The sequence below is a fragment of the Fringilla coelebs genome, assembly GCF_963513975.1.
Source record: "Fringilla coelebs genome assembly, chromosome: Z".
NCBI classification, from domain to species: Eukaryota; Metazoa; Chordata; class Aves; order Passeriformes; family Fringillidae; genus Fringilla; species Fringilla coelebs.
Genome location: NC_140031.1, coordinates 38,953,747 through 38,976,166, shown reverse-complemented (window position 1 = coordinate 38,976,166; position 22,420 = coordinate 38,953,747).

The following is a 22,420-nucleotide window of genomic DNA, read 5'->3' as shown; positions in this document are numbered from 1 at the left end:
GCAGGCTTAAAGACTCAGAATTAATCTAAATTGCTCTTTCACTGCTCTTTGCAATCCACTACAGTGGCCTGTTGCCTGGTTTTCTTAAAACCAGGTATTATTTTCTTAAAACCTGGCATTTTCTTAAAGTCACAACACTCTGATTCATTACAAGATGACACTGCAGAATGATGTCCATCTGCTCCTTCATTTTTGAAATAGAGGTTTAAAGACACATAGTCTGTCTTCTAAAGTCTTCTCAGGGAGACCCAGGGGCTTCCATGGAATGGTTACATGGAATATCAGCACCATACAGCAGAATCTACTGCTATTGGATCTGATTAATGTACCTGGTGTTTGTATCAGTCTTTCTGTTCCAGAAAAATAATGAAATCTAGCCACACTCCTTGCATAGTGCCAGGGCTTTGCTTATTTTCAATAATAATGTCTAGGACAAAGTAGATTTTTAATTGCATAGGAGTTCCATGCTGGGTAAAAGATACTGAGGTATTTAATATGATGTTTACATGAGACTAGAGTATAACCAGCATTTTGGTAATAGTTCTAAGCAGCACGTTTTTCTAATGTCCTTGATATCCGCAATCATGCACATTTATGCGTGATTCTATTGGTTAAAAGCAACACTACACATATCAAGGTGTCACTTTCTTTCCCTTCCTCTTTAGATCCTTTTCATAGAGACTTCCATGAATTAAAAGTTCAAAGTATTATCAAATCACTTAAAATGCACAGCCATGTAGGTAACTTCCTCTCTTTTGAGTAATTGTCAGTAGCAGCACCTCTTTCATAATTTTACATGAGACAGTATGTTATAATTATTTAGCCAAAAGTTAAAATTGTTGCCAAGATGGTGTTACTGTCATACATCACTTCCACATCTCCCTGCTGGCATTGCTTCCACAAGGACAGTGCTTGGACCAAACCTGGCCAACCCAAAAGATTCAGATGTTTAACAATGTGAGCAGGAGTCGGACTTCTACCGTTTGCAATTAGATGAATCTCTATTACACACAGTGACACAAAGGTAGTGTAGATTTATCCATAGTAATTCAGTGGAATTCAAACCTTAGAAACACTAAGGCAGTCTACAATCAAAGTACTGATTCAGTTCTGAAAGAGTAATATTAAAGAGAAAATATTACAATCTCACAATAAGCTGGAGGTGATTCCAAGAAAGAAGCTTGTTTAAAAATAGAGGTGTCATAAAAAATGATAGGCAGATAATTATTTCGAAGGACCCCAAAACCTGAGTTTCAGATTAAGCACAAACTTTAGCTTTTATCTAACAGTTACCTGACGCAAAGCTGATTTAATAATTTGAAATATATAGTTTACACATCTCATACAAAGGGATACCATATCTCATATATATTCAAGTATATATTAATCATTTTAAACCACACACCAAACTCCAGTCTATCATACTTTTCTTTAAGTTTGCCTATATGTTAGAATAATAAGATTCCAGAGTGTCAGTGTTAAATTACACTGCAAGTAAAATGTAGGTTTAAAAGATGTTATAATGAAATGAGATGTAAATCTACAGTTACAAAAATCTAAACATCAATTCAGTGGAGAAAAATCACAGCATTTTCTGGGATCAGAGAGGGTTTTGAATGTACAGTAGTTCATTTGTTAATGAATGCAGAATAGCCAGGAAATAAGAGACCTGTTTCATTATGGCTGCCCCCCAGTTTCTCAAACCCTTATATTGCAAGAGCATGAAGAGAATAAAAACTTCTTAAGCTGGTTGTCCTTTACTCTGAGACAGGATAATCTTTGAGAAACATTTTACGGTGCATCTTTTGAAGAAAAGTGCATTAGTCTTTACTGAAAAAACATTTGGTTGACCTTGAAAATAAAGCATTCATGGGAAGTATGAGCAGAAGTTTTCATTATTCCTTAAGCCCTCCCTTCAGAGAGACAAAAAATTCCTCCCTCCATTGCAGCTCCACAATACCCAGTTGCCAAGCAACTGATCTTTTATGGTGGATCTCCATGGCAACTGATGTAAACAAAATCATAAATCCCATTACCTAACTAATACTAAGGCTGTGCTATAAAAGGAGAAAGAATCATGCTGAAGTTTAAAGACATAATATATAAGAGTGACAATGAGATTAAAAAAAAAAAAAAAAGCTGTTGCTGAAATTATAGTTAATATGGTTCTTCTTACCAAACTTTCTCATTTTGCAATTTTCTGAAAGCCATTCCAAATAAATTTTCTCCTAATTTAGTAAGTGCATTTTCAGCATGATTATGCTGCATGAGGAAACCCCTGCACTTGACAGGTAAAACTGCAGTTACCATTAAGACCAGGCTGTGCATGGAAGAATTGTGCTAACATTGTCATAGTGAGTTGAAGAGCGTTTAGGGAGATAAAACAAAGCTGATGTTGACTGGTAAACCAGGGTGCCTAAGCAGGTTCCACCATTCTTGCCTGTGAGAAAGTCAAAATAGAAGTTACAACACAAAGTCTGACTTTGCTCTCAGTGAGAAATTCAGGCTGGTCAGAACCAGGTCAGAATTTAACACAAGCTCCTGGACTCTTCAGAAGGGTCTTAAAACTATGGCAAAAAGACCAGAACAAGGCAAAGCTCTGAACTATTCATGCAGCATTTTATCTCAGTGGTTGTAGCACCCACTTGGACACCCTCATCAACAAGCCATCTTAGCAGAGTCCTTTAAAGATAGAAAAAATGAAATTTTGTGTCTTTGAGTGGAAATAAGCTTCATTTGCATTTCTTTGTTCTACTTATTCTCTATTTCTATGCTTCCCTGTATATCACAGACCGCAAATACCTGGGGTTTTTCTCTTCTTAAAGGCCTCCTTCTCAATAGACTCTGTCTTTTAAATATCAGTCGGGCATGTGCACTCACAATCTCCCCTAAGATGGAACCTAGTTAGATCACTGACTTTGATTACAAATCCTGCATCTAAAAAGCGATCCATGGCTGGCACTTTTCTGACTGATTCTACTTTTAAATATGATCAGCTTGCAATACATACATACAGATCTGTGTATTCTCTTTTAAATCTGATCATAACACTTCTTTCTTGAGCAGTGTGTGTTCAGGTTATCCTTCCAAGAAGGAAACAAATTTTTGTACCCAAAATATACATCACGCTTTTCTTATCTGAATTTATAGTACAGATGAAGTGATCAACTTTAGAAACAAGTATATGATTTGTTTTACGTGTTTAACAATTGTTTTTCAGTACACAAAAGTTAAAACAACTGCAAACTAATAATAGCAGCAAGGGCATTACAGTTTTGAGTATATACAAATTATTCTAAAGTACTGACTATTCCTTGAGTGAACACCTGTAGTCTTTTAAAAGCTATAGACATTAATGGATTTTGCATGGAGGAAGCAATAAAAAAAGGAAAATTGTAATTTATAGACACCTTCCCTGGAAGAGTTTGTGTATTTCTTCTGTCCCTCATTGGCTCAAAGCAGTATCTTTTAAAATGGATTGCTGAATACTGAAGCAAGGATTGAAGAATCCATATGTTGAACCTTAGGTATGTATGCCCTAGGTCAAAAAATATACTTTTCAGATACATGTTACTGTATTATGGCATTCCATAGTTCAAATTGGACTAACCAGTACATTTCTTTTAGAAAAAAAGAGTTATGTACATTGAATGTTTCTTTTAGAGACAAAAGCCCTTTCAGAAATGTTAAGTGAAATTCACAATAGTCCTTGTCAATGATAAGTAAATCCTTTAGCAACTTTCTAGCCTCTAAAAACTTGTTTTGATAGTAACATAGACATACCAGAAATTCCCCCAAGTAGCTCTCTAGGTCTGCCTGAGGACCTAGAGAAGAATGAAGAATCTGGGTATTTCTGTAAGAATGTTGTGTAGTTTGTGTGGTCTCCCTTTATCAGTTAAATTACTCACTAATTGCTCCACAAATACAGTTTGAGTTAGAAAAGTATTGGAACAGCAAATCCTCAGAATCACAGAAAAATAGGATCACAGAAACATAGAATCAGACAATGGTTTGTGTTGAAAGGGACATGAAAGATCATGTAGTTCCAGCCCTCCTGCCATGGGCAGACACACCTTCCACTAGACCAGGTTGCTCAGAGTCCTCTGCAGCCCGGACTTGAACACCTCCAATGATGGGGAGCCCATAACCTCCCTGGATAACCTGTTGGAATGCCTCAATATCCTCACGTAAGGAATTTCTTCTTAATATTAATTTAAAACTGGCCTCTTTCAGCCTTAGGCCATTTCCTTTTGCCTTATCACTGCATGCTCTGTTGAAAAATCCCTCTCCAGCCACCTTCTAGGACCCTTTTAGGTTTTGGAAGGACGCCACAAGGTCTTCCTGGAGCCCTCTCTTCTCCATATTGAATGACCCCGACTGTCTCAACCTGTCTCCAGTATCCAAGTGGAGAGCAGTGGCAAGTGATGTCCTCAGGGGTCAGTCCTGGGACTGGGACTGTTCCACATCTCTGTGGGTGACACGGACAGTGGGGTTGAGTGCGCTCTCAGCAAGTTTGCTGATGACCCCAGCTGAGTGGTGCAGTCAACATACTCAAGGGAAAGGATGTCATCCAGAGGGACCCTGACAGACTTGAGGGGTGGGCCCATGCTAACCTCATGAGTAAGGCCAGGTGCCAGGTTCTGCTCCTGTACTAGGGCTATCCCAAACCCAGGCTGGGCTGAGAATGGATCAAGAGCAGTCCTCGAGCTGTTTCTGGAGGAAAAGCTCAATATAATTTGTACATATGCACTTACAGCCCAGGAGGCCAATTGTATCGTGGGCAGCATCCAGAGCAGTGGAATCAGCAGGGTGAGGGAGGGGACTTCCCCCCTCTGCTGTGCTCTTGTGAGACCCCATCTGGAGTGCTGTGCCCAATTCAGGGGCCCCCGACACAGGAATGACAAGAACCTGTTGGAAGGAGTCCAGAGGAGGCCACTAAGTTGATCAGAGGGCTGGAGCATCTCTGCTATGAAGACAGGCTGAGAGACTTCTGGTTATTTAGAGAAGAGCATGTTCTGTGGAGACTTTACAGCAGTCCCACAGTTAACTGGAACTCTTTGAATATGAACACCTAGCAAATTCCTAATTAACTAAGTGGTCCACCCAACAAGTCCACATTTTTCCAGTTTAGAGTAAAGGATGAAATGTGGGACAATGCCCAGTACTTAGCTCAAGGCCAGGTAGATGACATCTGTTGCCCTTCTTTCTTCCATCATTGATGTAACCCGGTCACAGAAGGTCACCAAATTTGTCAGGACATGTTGGCCGCCACCTTCTTATTTTTCATGTATTCTTATTGCTTTTTTTTTAAATCAGGCTCCAGTTTCCCCCTTTAAAGTCAGTGGGAACTTCACCAAATCACTGTGACTCTTCAACTATGATGGGCAGTAATTTAGCCACTTCCTTGGCCAGTTCCCTCAAGGCCCTCAGATGCATCTTATCAGATCCCAAGGAGTTGTGCACCTTCAGGTTGCTTAGATGTTTTTGAGCCTGATCTGCTCCTGTATAGGGCATTTCTTCATTTTCCCAATCTCTCTCTCCCTTTCTGCGACTTGGGCGGTGTGCGTGGAGCACTTGCTGGTGAAGACTGAGGTGAAAAAGTAATTGAGTACCTCAGCGTTCTCCATATCTTGGGTAACCAGGTTTCCCATATCCTTCCTGAGGAGACTTGCATTTTCCCCAGCCTTTCTTCTATTGCTAATATAGCTAAAGAACCTTTCTTATTATGCTCAATTTCCTTGGCCAGATTTACATCTGGCAGTGGTTTAGCTTTCCTAAACATCTCCATGGCTGTTCAGACAATTTCTTTGTATTGCTCCCAAGCTACCTTGCCTTCTTTTCATACTCAGTAATCTATCTGTTTGTGCTTAAATTTGTCCAAGGTCTCCTTGTTCATCCATGAAGACCTCCAGGCCTTTTGCCTGATTCTTCTTTGTAGGGATGCGCTACAAAACTTCGAAGTTCCAATATCATCCAGCTCTTTTGGGCCCCTCTTTCTTTCCAGGCTCTGTCCCATAGCACTCTACCGAGGGGATCCTTCAAGAGGCCAAAGTCAGCTCTCCTGAAATCCAGCATATTCATCTTGTTTCTTTCCCTCCTCATTGCCTCAGGTATCTCAAACTCCACGGTCTCATGGTCACTGCAGCCCAGCCTGCCCTTCAAATTCACATTCCCCACCAGGCCCTTCTTGTTGGTGAGAATGAGGTCCAGTTTATTGCCTCTCCTCCTTGGCTCCTCTATCACTTGGAGAAGGAAATTACCATCAGTGCATTCCAAGAACCTCCTGGATTGCTGAAGATCTGCTGTGTTCTCCCTGTAACAGGTATTGGGTGGTTGAAGCCCCCCGTGAGGACCAGGGCTTGTGAACATGAATCCGCTTCCATCCATTCATGGAGTGTCCCAACAACTCTGTCTCCCTGATCAGGCAGCCTGTAGCAGATCCCCACAATAAAATCCCCTGTCTCTGCCCTCCCTTCACTCCTAAGCCATAAACTCTCAGTCGGTTTATCATCCTTCCCCAGGTGGAGGTCCATGCACTCCAGATGGTGCTCCATGCTCTCCAGTCATATGTCTTCTCACTCTGCTTGGCTTTCTAACCACCGCTATGATGGATGAAGGTTTTTCTGACATTAGGTAAAGAACCTTCCACCTTCATAAATCAGTAAGAAATTGTAATAAGTGGTACTGGGTTCTCTAGACAAAGTAGCCAAATACTTACATTTCCACTTGCCTGCACATTGTTTGGATGAGAATAATTATAAAGTCACATAGCACCAATTGGCAGTTCCCTATACACAAAACCACCACAGAACTTGGCAAAAATCAACAGTTTCTGTTTCTGTGTGAGCCAGGGCTGGAAACATATTGATGCTGTAGATCACATATTTATTAGCAGACTAGGTGCAACATAAGGCTATCCTTTTGCAGTCTGGTCAGTACAAAAGGACTACACCTTTAAGTAAGTGTGGCATTCTCCCAGTATTTTGAAAGGCAATGAATAGTTTGGGGTCTTGGTGCTAAATTTGGGTCAGTATTACACTCTGCACTAGCTTCCAGTTTAACTAGAATACCTAGAAATGAAGTATCTGTGTCAGAACCTCTGTACATCTCACCTGTGCTGATGCACATGAATTAATAGAAGAGTAGAACAGAACCTGGAAGATATAATTCAAACAATGGCAAGTGAGGCACTGAGAAACACATGCATTAGGCGGAGAGCCACAGCATCAAAAACTCAGAGGCCCTTACAGTTTTCAAAATTATGAATTACTGTTCTTCATAAAAAGGAGAAGTATGTTTGTTATTTTGGTTGACTCAGACTCAGACTGCAGTCAGAAATATCTTGATTTCTTCATATTTAGGACTTTATTGCATATTCCTGCTCATTTGATTGGGAAAAATGTATTGACTTCATATGAAGGATGCTTGAAGGGGGTTGTCACCTTTCCTGCTACTATTATCCCCTCCACCAAGAGATCATTGGATACTACAAACAGGTGAGAAAATAATGTGGATTAATCATATCCTCCTGCCTTGCTGTAAGGTCAAACCCTGCCCTGCTAGTCATTCCCCAAGACCTCTTTTCTCCCCGTTGGTAAAATGGCACCGAAATTGTAACCTAGCAATGAAGCCCCCATGCTCACTGGGGACATTCATCGAAATTGGCATGTGGCTAATTCTTTTGGTGGATATAACTTTGCAAAACCCAAACTAAAACAGGAAATATTTCAGCCTTTGAGCCCCACTGCAGAAGGCTGAAAAGGAGAGGTTAGTCTGCCTTTCTGCAAAGCTGAATGGATCAAGCCTTGTATGACTTCTGTGTGCTCAAGTGCAGACCTCACAGGCAGGCGTGAGTGTACTGAAGATTCAGAGGATTATACAATTTGACATCTGCACCTCAAACCTGGCTGTACCACTGCAAATGTTTATGAAAACCCTAAATAAAAACCTTGTCTTCAGGGAAGCCCCAGCATGTCCAAGTAATTCCTTACAACTACCCTGCTCATTAGAAAATCCCACGGGACCAAAAAGAAAAAAAATGAGGAAAAATATTTGTAGAAATCTGTAATAAAGAATAGCCACTAAATTAATTCCTACCCTTTTGACATGTTCATTGTTCTCACTCAAATTTTGTGTTTAAAATTGTTGTCAAAGGGATTTTAAAAATAGAAATTATTTTTGTTCTTTTTTGTCAATTCAGTCATATCAGAAAAAAAATGTGTTGTTTATAGATAGATTTAAATATAGTAAGATTTAAATTATTTAAACCTTTTTAAAATTTAAGTAACAGTAATACCTCTGTAAGCTCAATTTCTAAATGCAACCAGATTGACACCATTATGTGTTCATCTGACTTCCTGGATGTCAAGGAGTTAAACTGTATTCTTACTCTCATGGTTAAATCAGCTTTGCTGCAGCTGTAAAACTTCTGCCTAGGAATGTAACTATGGTCAGCAGCAGAAATACCATATTAGTAACAGTTAACTTTACACACAGTCTTCACAAAGTTTGAAAAATCTCAACTTGTAATTGAGTATAGAGACAGTATATCTGTAGGGCATCACCAAGTACCATTTAGACTATCTCTTTAGAATTAATTGTGCCTCTCCAATGCTATAGAATAGACTGCTTATTTTAATTTGTTGCACGACAAGTTTGCCTCTAGAAAGTTTCCCCCTAGTGTCTTCTAAGTACTTTTTAAAATTATCTTAAGTTTTTCTAAGAATAGATCCGCCTTTTAATATTAGATGAATATTAGATGAAAATAGAAGGAAATGCTTGATCACACAGAACAAACTCTCTTTTGTATTCAAATTGCAATAACTATTCTGACCAGTCCCGAGAACAAACACTCCCTTAATAAATATTAGAACCCATCTTTTATGTCTCAGAGATGGACAGAAGAGGGAGTGGTTTGCCGTCATCTTTTTAAGAGTTTTTTGCCTAATCTCAAAGTGTCCTTTTAGCAATAAGGTAAAGGTGCTTTTGACCACTTTTTCCTATAAAGCTCAAGGGAACAGAAAGTAAGGTAAAAGGAACACACAAAATTCACAGACCAGTCTTTAATTCCAGAAATTAACCAAATTTCTGAAATTCACAGCATACAGCTAAGCTCTCAAATACCACTGCATTTTATTTCAGAAGAAACATGGAGGGTACTGCACAGCCTAAAGGTGATTGTCACAGACCAAGCATTAATCTCCAGAGAAATGTATCACACCTCCCACCAAAAAAACCAGGCAGACACACTATAAATCCAGATGGTTCCCAGATCAAGTAAGGTGAAAATATGTTCTGTTTCTTCCAGCACTTCAAGCGATTTGCTGGAAAGGAGGTGGTCTATTCAACTAAGATGAATGAAAATGAATACTGGTAACAACCAAATACAATTAAGAAAATATTTTTCATAGTCATAATTCCACTCCTGTCACTCAGAGGAGGTGTTCCCAGTTTTTCTGGAAAACTCCACCTGTTCAGTAGAGGTACTGATTTTGTGGTACTTTAAAACCTTCCTGTTTCTCTTTCCCCACTGTACAAGTATTAGCATTTTTTTTCTCTCCATTCCAACATATTGCTCTACTGTCTTATTTTCTCTCTGTGTTTGACTCAAGCATGCCTTGCTCAGTAGCAAGAGATGGCAGCCTTTCTTGCTCAGGTATTATATTAAGCAGCATTACCACAGTTAAGTAAAAGCAATTACACTAATTTTTAGTTAGGAAATTTATCAATTTCCCTGCTTCTTCTCAAACTTGCTGGAGGAATACTGGAACACAAGGTTTTGTCTACATTTTCCACCTGTAGCATGTCATATAGCGAGATAAGACCTTTTTCTATAGTCTTCCATGACAAAAATCTCTCTCTACGCTAAGAATAAACAGAGTATATTGGCTAGACTCATCTTAAGCACATACAGTTCGTATCAACATTTTAATATGTTTTTAAGTTTAAGACAGAAGCCCTAAATAACTGACTAATTCAGTAAATTACACCTCTGTATTTGCTTTCAAATGCTTTCAAGGGCAAGAATCTTTTCTTCTCTACCCCTCTTGCACAACTGCATAGTTCTGTGGTAGTGGGAGAAATGTTGGGATATGGCAGAATAAAAAGTGAGCGTGAGGCTACGAACTTAGCGGGATTTAAGAAAGGATTATACATTTATATGAATAATCAGACCATCCAAAGTTATTTTAAACAATAAAAATTAAAATAATATATCTTAATTCTTAATTTCTGATGGCAACCACTACGTACTTAAGAACTGTGTAAAAACTTTTACCAGTAAGAAGGTTACAGCAGAGTTATGTGACTAGCCTGCTGTAGCACTAATGTAATTTCTGTATTCCTTTATGGCTGTGCAATCAGGCCTGCTTTAGTTGCATCAGTGCCAGACTGCAGTTTGCCACCTAAAAAAACAAAAAGGATACAATTCTACCTTGAAGAGCTGTTATACTTTGGAACTACTAAACCAGTAAGGTTTTCTGCAGAAAAAGTGGCAAAAATGAATGTGATATGTGTACTGCAAATATAACAATACTTGCATTTTTTGCAAAGGAAAATTTTTTTTGGTGCTAAGTTCTAAAAGCCTCCTGTTCTCTTCTATAAACCGTCAGATTAGAAATAAGATAAAAAATAAAACAAGCAACAGAGTTAAAAGAAATTCAGCCTGGAAAAGAATTATACTCTTTCTCAGAGTCATAAACAACAAGAAATATTTGGTGGTTTTTTTCAAAAATAGTTCCATTTCAAAGATGTTTTGTGATTTCTGACAAAATTAGATTACAAAATCTTTTTTATTTTTCTGTACTCCCTCCTTAAAGAAGAGGGAAGCCAGAACAAATGAAAATACAAGTCACAAACACCTCCCAAAAATGCTTGCATAAGGCTTACTTATCTTTTAACTAGCATTTGTTAACCATGGATTAGTGGAACAGCCTCTTGTAATTATGGTTGCTGTACCATTTGTGGCTATCTTCATGAGGCCAGTGAATCTTTAAATTACAGGCTGACCACCCGGGAGCACAAGTATTGAATCAGCCACATCTCCATAGGCACCACATTTGGATGATTATCCCGAAAGATGACATGCTAACACACACATACACAACAAAGAAGGTTTATGCTCACAGCTTCAGAGTCACTTTCAGTCCCTGTAGTGGCTTTGAGTTCAATAAAACCAGGGTGGCCCCTGACATAAAGCGTTCCAATTTAGTATGGGGGAAATGGCTGTTGAAGATAGTCTTTGTTAAACACCGGGCATTCTGACAGCTATCACGGCATCCTTCGGCTATAACTCAGACACTGAGCTGCAGGGGCAGTCAGGAACTGGACCAAAGAAAAGAGGTTTGTTTGCTTAAAGGTTTGTTGTACACGTTTGGCTTGCTGTATATATTTGAAAGAGACGTACGTTTATGTTTCGTGTATACGCATATAGATACACATACATGCACATACACACAAACATATACACAAATGTATCAATCAAATGTATCAAATGTATCAAAAAAAGAGAAAAATGTTTTTTGTTCCCAGGAGTCTCTATAGCCAAAGAAATTTTAATGTATGTTTGTTGCTTTCTTTATTAATGCCTCAGGTCTTACCATTCAAATCACAACTTCCAAGACAAAAGACTTCATGGTCTTTATTGCATGGAAATTCATCTTTCAGCCTTAATCTGAGTCCCTTAGGATAAGATCACAGATCTAGTTCTCAAAAATCTGAGTCCAAAGAAGTTCAGTCAGCCAGCAAAGAACGTTGAGAGACTGTGCTGAACCAGCCTTCCTTTCTCTCACATCTCCGTGGAGTTGTGCTGGCATCAGAGATGCACCCAGATGTTGCCTAAAATACTTATAAAAAAAGTTATTCAATCTTAAACTGAAATTTATGATGGCCACTTTATAAATATGCACAAATTCTTGACTAAAGGCCTTTCTGCGAGCCGTACAGCAGATCTGGATACTTTGCCTTTGCCCAGGGCGTAATTACAGGCAGATAAGCAATGTCATTCAAAACCAGTTCTCTTCTTCTAGAAAATTTGCTCTCATATATCTATTGTCCAGTAAATAATTCCTTTTGAATAAAATGTCAGAAAGAGAATCAGCATCCTTCCAAAGTACCACCTTATGTAAACAGAGGCAAGGAATCTGGCTTTTACTAGTTTTTCATTCCTTGTTTACTGTACTAATGTAATGTGTGCAATATATACACACTTGCAGATATATTTTGATGGCATCTAAGAATTCAAAGAGTATTTGGCTCCCCCTTGTAGAGGTCACCATAGAAACACTCTTTTATAAGATGGTCCTTTCCCCAGAGGCCTTACAAAATAATGATAGACCAATGGATGCTCCCCTGTCTGTGCAAAGTCAGCTACCAAACAACTGTCAAATTGCATACGAGCAATGCACATCGGAACAAAAAATGTTTCAGTGTAGAGAGTTCCAGGTGAAAAGCGTAGATCTGCTGTTACTTTGCAACTGCAATGTGTATTCCAAATTGCTTCTGGAACGAGTAAAATTTGTCTGCTGAACTTTAAACAGAGTCCTCTGTACTGTGAGTGAGGATTTGGCTCTTTGTTTATCTAGTGTTTCTCCTTTTGAAGGGAAGAGGAAGGGGAGTCTGCTTGTTTGACTGTGCAAAAATTGTCACGGGAATTTAAAACAGAGGGTGACTCTGCGTAGTGTAGAGTAGGTCACTCAGAGTGTGTAGGGTAAACCTTGCCCAGAGCACACCTCCTTTTTACCTCCTAACTCCACATCAGCTTGGGATCTGAGTGTGTTGATACCACACAGTGGTCCCTGGCTCTCTTTGGAACAGAAACCTAGATGGGAAACAGCCCTAGTTCACCTCAGTGGTTCCTCTGGTTTGGCAGAGCAGGGGCTGAGGAGCACTGGGAGATCACCCCTGCCCTGCTGCAAGGATGTCACCCAAGGCAGTAGCAGGTACCCCAGAGTCCTGGTTTTCAGCAGGAGCCCTGAGGGCAGGAAGACTGGAGCCATGTGGGCATGTCTGGGTTGTTTTTCTATAGCCCTTCACATCACTGCTCAGGGCAGAAGTACAGGATTCCCATTTCCTGGAAGAAGGTGACATGGCTTGAGGTAGGGAAAAAGGCATGGTGGTGGGAGGGCCTATGCACCATTTTTTTCATTGTCTTGGGCTTTGATGAGCATTTTTCATGTAAATCTCTGTGCTCATCTCTGTGAGCACTTTTATTAGTAGTATTGTTGCTGTTACTGTTCACTTTCTCATCTCATTTTGATTACAGCAAAATGTTCTTATTTCAGCCAGAAATCTCTGCCTTTTTTTCTGCCTCACTAAAGGCCAGGAGGGTAATGCTCATGGTTTTCATTTTAGTGGTAGTACCAAATCTGGGAATACCATCTGTAAAACAGGACAGCTTTTACTGGTGCCCAGTATGGCTCACAAAGGTTTGAGGTAATAACAGATCTGCCCAGAGCAGGTTGGAAAAAAATTTGATCTAAGGATTTGTTGTATTACATGCAGAGCAACTGATCACAAGGTTGTCTGTGCATGTGGGGGTGAAACATAACCCAGTACACATTCCCATATGTACTCCCCACTGAACTGTTTTTCACCTTTTCTTTTTCCACCATTGCTTTGCGGCTCTGCTGTCTGATATCAGCTTATGATCTGGTAACATCAAGGGTAAAGATGATATGTGGGATTTATACTTGTTTGTAATCTGGGATGTGTATTCCATATTGCACTCCTGCCCTGGCCTTGCGTGAAGCCTCTGGAAATTCATCAATGATTGTGCCCAAGATGTGGGGGGAAAGGAAAGGATAATTTTCCACAGCCTGTCACCCCCTTTTCCTCTTCAGAGCTGTTACAACAGCTTTTGAGAATTTTAAATTCCCTTTGGATGTTAAGGAAAGTATGTTCTTGTTGCTAGGTCTGCATGGTCTCCTCAGCATAATTCACATCACGTTCAGAGTGACCAAAGCTGTTTCTAGGAAGGTCATTCACAGATATGTCCTGAGGGTTGATAGTCATGAGTGGCATGGAATGTAGGAGAAAATGGGCCAAGTTCTGGAAAAATTTTCTGCTCTAGTGGTTTGGAAGTTCACTCCTGAGTAACTACAGGACCCTATTAAAGTGACAGAGTATTTTCATGGATAGTGCTGTGGTGACTCCAGACAGGAGCAACTTATTGCAGTGTGTTGGGCCACAGCTCCTACTTATTGGACACTGTTCATCGCTAGAGAGACCCCTCCGGGGTAGGAGAGGAAAACAGACTGACAGGCACTGTGGCCACTCAAAGTGCAGTTGTGGAACAGCTCGTGCCAGTAGTGGTCACACCCATACAGAAAAATGCAAGAACAAATCAGATAGATTAGTGAGGGAAGAAGAGAAAGCAGGGTCCCCAGGAGGAACAGGAGGAAGAGACAGGGCCAGAGATAATCACCCAGTTTCTGCGTCTGGCTGAGCTGAGAGATACGTGAATAGATTTCAGCTTCCACTTGGGAGAGATCCGAGTGACCTGTCTGCTCTGATGCTGGAATTTCTTACATTTTGGGATAGCTGCTGTGGGGACGGAGGAAATCAGACAGATGGATACCTTGCCTGGTCTCTCTTCTGCTGTGGGGCTGCTGAGGGTTGAAGAACAGCAGGTACTGATCACTCCCACGTCACTGCGCTGTCAGCAGAGCTGCACCAGCTGGGACTCTCTGGTCCCCAGCCATGAGATGATTTGTGAGCTGGAGACCCAGGGAGTGGTCAGCAAGCCTTCCTCACCCTTTACCAGCCCTGTATGGCCAGTGGGTAAGTCTAGTGGAGAATGGAGACTGACAGTGGAGTGTCAGGGCCGGAATGAAGCCACGCCACCTCTGAGCGCTGCTGTGCTGGCCATGCTGGAACTTCAGCAGGGACTGGAGTCCAAGGCAGCAAAGCGGTGCCACCATTGACATCTCTGATGTGCTTTCCTCCATTCCTTGAGCAGCAGAGGTTCAGTCAGGCCAGTTTGCTTTCAGCTGAAGGGCTGTGCACTTGGAATCGACTGCCCCAGGGGCGGAAACACGGCCCCACTCTTTGCCATGGATTGATCCAGACTGCACTGGAAAGGGGTGAGGCTTCAGAACGCTTGAAGTACATTGAAGACATCACAGTATGGGGCAACACAGCAGAGGACGTTTTTGAGAAGGGAGAGAAAATAATCCAAAAGTCTGGTTTTGCCATAAAACAGGGTAAGGTCAAGGAACCTGCCCAGGAAATTCAGTTTTCAGGAGTAAAATGGCAAGATGTACATTGTCAGATTGTATGGTCAACAAAATAGCAGCTATGTCCCCACCAAACAGCAAGAAGGAAATACAGGCTTTCCTAGGCACTGTGGGGTTTTGGAGCCTGTGTATTCCAGATTACGGTCAAATTGTAAACCCTCTCTGTTACATGACACAGAAGAAGAATGGTAACCCCTGGGCCAGTCAGGACAGGACAAGATGAGAAAAATATGTTCTACACTGCAGACAAAGGAGCATGGTCCTTCCTGGAGCCACTGGAAAAATTACCCAGGGAGACTTGAGGATAACTCCCAGGATTCTGCAGCAGGGGATACAAAGGATCCAAGGTTTGCTGCACCCCAAGAGAAAAAGGGACATAGTTTGTGAGGAGGTTTGATCTCCTCCAGAATTGATTGACACCCAAGCACAAGTTCCTCCTGGCATCCTGACTTCCAGTGTTGGGCTAGACGCTCAAATAGAAAGTACCCTTCAAACATCATGACACTGATGATATGGGAAGTAAGAGCATCACTCTGATCACACAGAGAGCTTGAATAGGAACCCAAGTCACCCAAGAATCTTGTAAGTCATCATTAACTGGCCTGAAGGTGAGCATTTCAAACCATCGTCAGAGAGACGGAGGAGGAAAAGGTGCAGTGCTGAGGAGCTCCCACAATATAGGCAGCTACCTGAAAATGAAAAGCCATACACTTTCTTCACTGAGAATTCCTGCCAAATTGTAGGGATACATCAAAAATAGAAAGCAGCTATGGAGCCCTGTGCAAAGAGTCACAGAAGCAAATGAGTGACAAGGTGGATCAAGTCATGTTGCAGAGCTGAAAACTGCCCAGCTGGCTTTAGATGTTGCTGAATGAGAGAAGTGGCCAGTGCTCTACCTCTGCTGACTTGTGGATGGTGTCAAATGCTCCGTGGAGGTGGCTGGAAGGAAGGAAGGAAGAATACCAATTGGGAGTGCAGAGACAAACCCACCTGAGCTGCTGAACTGTGGCAAGATGTGACTGCCTGCATAGAGAAGGTGGCTGTAGAAGTTCATCATGAGATGCAGATGTGCCCAAGAGCTGGGCTGCTGAAGGACATCGCAACAATGGATGAGTGGATTGAGCTGCCAAGATTAAAATGTCTCAGGAGGATCTGGACTGGCAACATAAGGGTGAATTATTCCTGACTTGGTGGGCCCGTGATGCCTCAGGTCATCAGGGAAGAGACGCAACACCCCGATGGGCTTGTGGTCAAGGGGTGGGCTCTTTATCCCAGGTTGTCCGTAACTGTGAAAGGTGCTGGGATCAAGCAGGCCAAGAAAAGCCTCTGTGGTATGGCAGGGGATGGTCAAAGCAGAAATAAGGGGAGGCCTGGCAGATCACACTCCTGCTGTGTGCACTTGGAAACAACCCCTGGACAGCTGGAGAAGTATCCTGTGCCTTGCAGCACTGCCTGGAACACCACCCTGGGCCTTGGGAAGCAAGTCCTGTGGTGACCTGGCACCCCGAGAGAACCGAGTCCGACAAGGGGACTCATTTCCAAAACAACCTCCTGGACAGCGAGGCCAAGGAACACAGTATCAAGCGGCTGCATCATATTCCCTGTCACTCACCAGCCTCTGGGAAGATAGAAGAGTGCAATGGACTGTTAAAAACCACATTGAAAGCAGTGGGTGGTGGGACCTTCAACCACTGGGCTCTACATTTAGCTAAGGCTGCCTGGTTTAGTTAACACCCCAGGCTCTACCAGTAGAGCTGTCCCTGCCCAATCAAAACCTCCATGTATGGTAGAAGGGGTCAACTTTTTTTGATGCATACAAGAAAAGTTTTAGGGAATACAGTTTGGATTAGTCCTGCCTCAAGCAAAGGCAAACCCATCCTTCGGATTATTTTTGCTCAAGGACCTGAGTGCATTTGGTGGGTAATGCAGAGGGAGCAGGAAACGTGATGTGTACCTCAAGGGGATTTGATTTGGGGTGAGGAGAGTGTGTAATACTGAATTGTATAATATTGCTGAATGACACTGCCAGTGTATGCCAGAACTACCAGGAACAACGAGTATGGACTGCTCCAGCAGTCATAAGCTCCTGATGCAGACTGCAATCCCAACAGTACACCCAGGCTCTCCTGCCCTGGAAGACATCTAGGATGGAAAGAACCCACAATTATGGACTTAATGAACTCAACAGACAACTTGGAGGGATGGGTGTTGACTAAGGAAATGATACCTGTTCTTATGTGTGTGTATGTACTTATTTGAGAGGTGTGGGTCTGGGCAGGAAGTCTATGGTATAGAATAAAAGGTGAATAATATCCTGGTTTTCAGCCAGGATGAAGTTAATTTTTTGCAATAGCAGTGAGAAAGGGGAGCCTGGAGCCACACAGGTGTGTCAATGCATCTGGGTTGTTATTTTATACTACCTCAGGTCATTGCTGGGGGCAGAAGTATGGGACTCTTGCTTCCAGGAAGAAAGTGGCTTGTGGCCAGGTAAAATTGTGGTGGGCAGAGGGCCTCTCTGCCATTGTTTTCCATTGTCCTGGACTTTGCTGAGCATATGTGCACGTAAATCACACTCTCCTTGAACACTTTTGTGATTAGTGTTATGTTATTATTACATTGCTCTTACTGTCAATTTTCTTTTCTAATTGCTGTTTCCAGTAAATTGTTCTTATCTCAACCCATAATTTCTGCCTTTTTTTTCTCTCTTACTGTAGCAATGAGGAGAGCAACTCCTGGTTTTGTCTCTAGCCAGAGTGCTAAATTTGAGAATGCTATTTTTAAACCGCAACATCCAAGAGCGTAGCAGAACTTGCCATGGCTACTCAGCAGATTACAGCCATCATTTTACTCACTGGCTGTTTTCCTGAGGGCAGCAGGGATGTAATGGGCAGCAATGAGAGCTTGGTTCTCCAGAAGAATTGGCTTCTCTTCTCCTTCTTTCTCCTATTGAGCAGTCTGTGAAACGTCGCTGCCTGTTCCCGAATCTCATGTCAAGAATGCACATAGATACAAAATAGTAATTCTTCTTAATTAGTCCTCTGCTACCATTATAATTGCATACCACCTGCCTGCCTCCCTGAACTTTTGGGTCTGGGTTCAGGGTGCAGTCATTCACAAGTCATATTTCAATTCCTACATGACCTTCCTGTAGAACAGATTTTCCTTGTTGGCAGTCAGTAAACAAAACACTGAGGCTCGCAACTTCATCCTGTTTATTCCTTGGTCCGTGTAGCCACAAGCGTATTTATCTAGCAAGAATGTTACTCCTCAGACTGTTTCACTCTGGCAACAAAATGATGTGTATGGAGAAGAGCTCATTCTATTGTTTCCCTATCCAAAATAATTTGGGGGAGGGACAAAAGATGTGGAACAGTTACAAGATGAGACAGCCACAGTTGTAACTATGCAATAGTCTTCTAAGGCTGATGCAATATTTAAAAGTAGTTTGCTTTGGATACCAAAAAGTTTGAAAAGCATTATCAAGACATAATTTACACCAAAAATTACTTCTGTCTAACAGGAGAGATTAACTAAGAAGGGCCAAAACTAAGATTGCAGTTAGGGACAGAGGGGAGCTCTATCAGTGGATGAGAAATTAAATTAACAACTGTCCTATTAATAAAAATGCATGTGAGCATGTTGGTGGTTTGACATGGTCAAAAATATCTTTCAACATAATTCAAAGGCAGTTTCCCTATCTTTTTTGTCCTGTGAGAGTGCCCAAGTGCATTAGTTTCACAGATTCACCCATACTAAAGCTACAATTTGGACTATGGACAAAGACCTAGCAAAAAAAACCCCCAGATTATAATATTCCCATGTTGTTGTTGCAGATATTTTGTCAGATGACTGAAAACCTGGACTAGCATCCATCTGCCATAAAAGTAGCAGAAGGAGTTGCATCTTATTAACTTTTCATGTTGAATTGGGAATGGACAATCACATATGGCAAAATATCACATATGGCAAAATCTGTTTTTTCTGAAATATGTAGTGGCCATCCTTGGTGAAGGGAGTCTCAAGAGCCTTTGCAGAGTACACCCCTGAGTCTTAGTGATGTAGTGGTGTAGGTAAGCAGGAGAGCAGCTGTTTGTAGAAGGGTATTTTCTGCTCTGCTTGTTCCCCATTTTGTAACTGAGAGAAGGATGGTTTGAGTGTCAGCAACTGGCAATTGCTCTGAAGTTGAAGCTTGAACTAAAATTAATCTTAGAACCACAAACTGTTTCATAACATCTTTCATAATAACAACAATTTATTGCCTTATGATGCTAAGCCCTTCCCTGTTTCTTCACTCTGCAAAACCTCTATTGTACTGGTTTCTTCCTGTTTCATTGAAGGGAACAGCTTGAATGAATCAGTGATGAACCACTCTGCAGAGTTATGAATACCCAGCTATCACTCTCTGTCTTGACTGTCCAGAAAGGCCAGAGCTGCATCTTCAAACGTCTTTCCATTCTTCCACTCTTTTCCCTCTGTGTAGGGAAGACGTGGCTGAAACCAGGGTATTAGCCGGGCCTGTGTGCAATGGAATTCAGGCCAGCTAATGGCATCAGGACCACATAGCTGTCAGTTTGTGCTCTATATTCTGTTAAAAGACATTTCTGCTTCTGTAAGGTTTTTAAATTCCTTTTAAAGAAAGCTGAATTCCCCGTTGAAGACAGGGTGTAGTTGAGACACCCTTACCCAACCATGGGATTTTTCACTGAAACTTTAAGGATTGTCTGAAGACGCCATTAAGTCCTGCAATACACAAACATCAAAGATATGAACTTAACATCTCAAGAAACAAATAGATAAGTAAGCTGGTAACAAAAATTGTATCACTTATGAACTACCAGTCTTCTAAGAGATTACGCTGTCTGTTTTCAGATTTCCTGGTTCATAAGTACTCTGGAAAATTTTGCCTGGCTTAGCAATTGCCATTGGCTTAGCAATGTTCCTAAATTCTTCAGTTCCTTCTTTGGTGGTGCAGAACCTCCTGTTAGGCCTCTTTGGCTTTTGTCATAACCAATGATTTCCCAATCAAACTGAATGAGCAAATGAGTGAACCTTACAGGTTAGCATAAACATGCAATTTAGAGCATGTATTTTAAAAATGAAACTCATTACTAACATTGCTTTTCCACTCAAACCAAAGTAAAATCAAAAATGTTAAAGGGAGGATATGACAAGCTCATCTACAGGGCTTTCATAGTTGGTTACAGCCTAATACCAAGAGCAAAGCGTTTGTTACGTGCAATGCTGGACACTGTAGGGTTTCATTGTGAATCTGCAAGAGAATGACTGTTCAGCACTTGGATGGAGTACACAGACAACTAAGATTACCATCCCAGAAAACATGGGACATGAGAAGAATATTGTTTTCTGACCATGAAAAGACCACACACAGAATTAATGTGGAATGCACACTGGACCATCTTCAAAAACATAGAAGTTGCATTCTTTGTTATGCTCACAGACTGGTTTAATTAAATATAGGCATTAGGCAGTAAATGTGTTGGCAGTTTCACACTGAAATGCTGCTGCTCTACAAGTGCTGTTCTACTTCCTCGCTGTAGTTTATTATTTTAAAATGGTACCACATTTTTTCATTCTGCTTAAGACTGTAGAGCTTCCAAGGAAACATATTTCTAAAAGTCAGAATCTTTAAAAACACAACATGAAAATAATGAATTCATTAATTAAATTAATAAATGTTTAAAACTTAAGTAATTAAAAACATAGGTGTTTACAAGGCTTTAGCTTCAAAAGAGTGATATTATAAATTCAAGTGTTTATTGTTTTATATTTCAACAATTAATTTTCTGAGGGCAGGATTTTCTCATTTATGCTATTACTTTTATATATACTTGTATATTTATCTATATATTTACATAAATATAATCTACATTTTATTCAGTTTACAGTGTCAAAACTAGACTGTGCCTGAATAACTTAGGTTAAAATGTCTGTGACCAAAAATGTAGCTAATAAAAACTTAATATATGAGCTTTTTGGAACATAAACCTGAGCTACTTGACAGTGCATGAGTTTTTAGTCTTGAAAATTCAATTTGTTTAATGATAACACCAATTTTCTTCTCTCAAAGCATCCTTCCAGGGATAAAAGTAATCATTGCTAATTGCTTTTCCTTCTAAGGTACTTTTTCTCATTGCGAATTAGATATTTGTCTAGCACACTGCTACAAAGTCATGACCTCTACGGCTTGTCAACTTGTATAGCTGCAAGCTTAAAATTATGTCAATCCTGTCTTGAATAAGCATATTTAGAAAGGGTTTATGAAGGTCATCTTTTCCATTTTTTTTCCCATTAAAAGCAGGAGATACAGAACCTGACTGATGTGTCCAGGCTCAGGCCACAGTCACTGGCTGGGTTGCCCATTGAAATGATGCCTTGCCTTGAGAAACCTTAAACTCTGCTTATCCAAGCTGCAGTTATGTATGCACATCCTCATCAGATAAGCTCACAGATTCCAATAAGACGAATAAAGTTATGTCGGGCTCATGGACTCAGGAAGCAGCAAACTTCAGGCTGGAAAAACTATTTTTATTCCTGTTTTAACCTGCCTGCAAAGATTGAATAGGCTTTATTTTATGGGTGTATATTAGCACAAGCTAGCCAACAACACACTGCTGGTGAGATGTAGACACCAGGAAAGTGAACATGGACAAGGAAAGATTTGACATGAGCAGGGATAGAAGGCTTTCAGGGCCCGGAATCAGTTTACCATCTCTGTAATGCAAGTAGCACCTGCTGAGCTGTGGAGTAGGAGAAATCATAATTTCTTCTATGCTTTCTTCAGCCTTGCCATTTGTAGCCAAGGAGTTTATCTGTGGGATGAAGTAGCGACAGAAGTAATGTTATGTGTTCTTCTAATAGCAAATTTCATTACTTCTCTTTTTATATTTTCATTTGGAGACTTAACCTCTGAATTTCGGTCAGGTCTTGCTAATAACCTGAACAACAGCTAGCAACCCTCAGCTTCTAGAAGCAACATTGCCAGGTGGTTTAGCTTGTTTTCTCTGAACTTGAGGGTGTAAGTGTTTTGTAAGGCATATGATTTGAGAGGGTGGGAAGAGAACACAGTTGGTTACGTGTTATTTGTATTGTTCTGACTTTACTAGCTCTACTGTGGTTTTAAAACTCGGAATAAAATTCTCCTAAATTTACTCTTTTTAAGCTGCTTA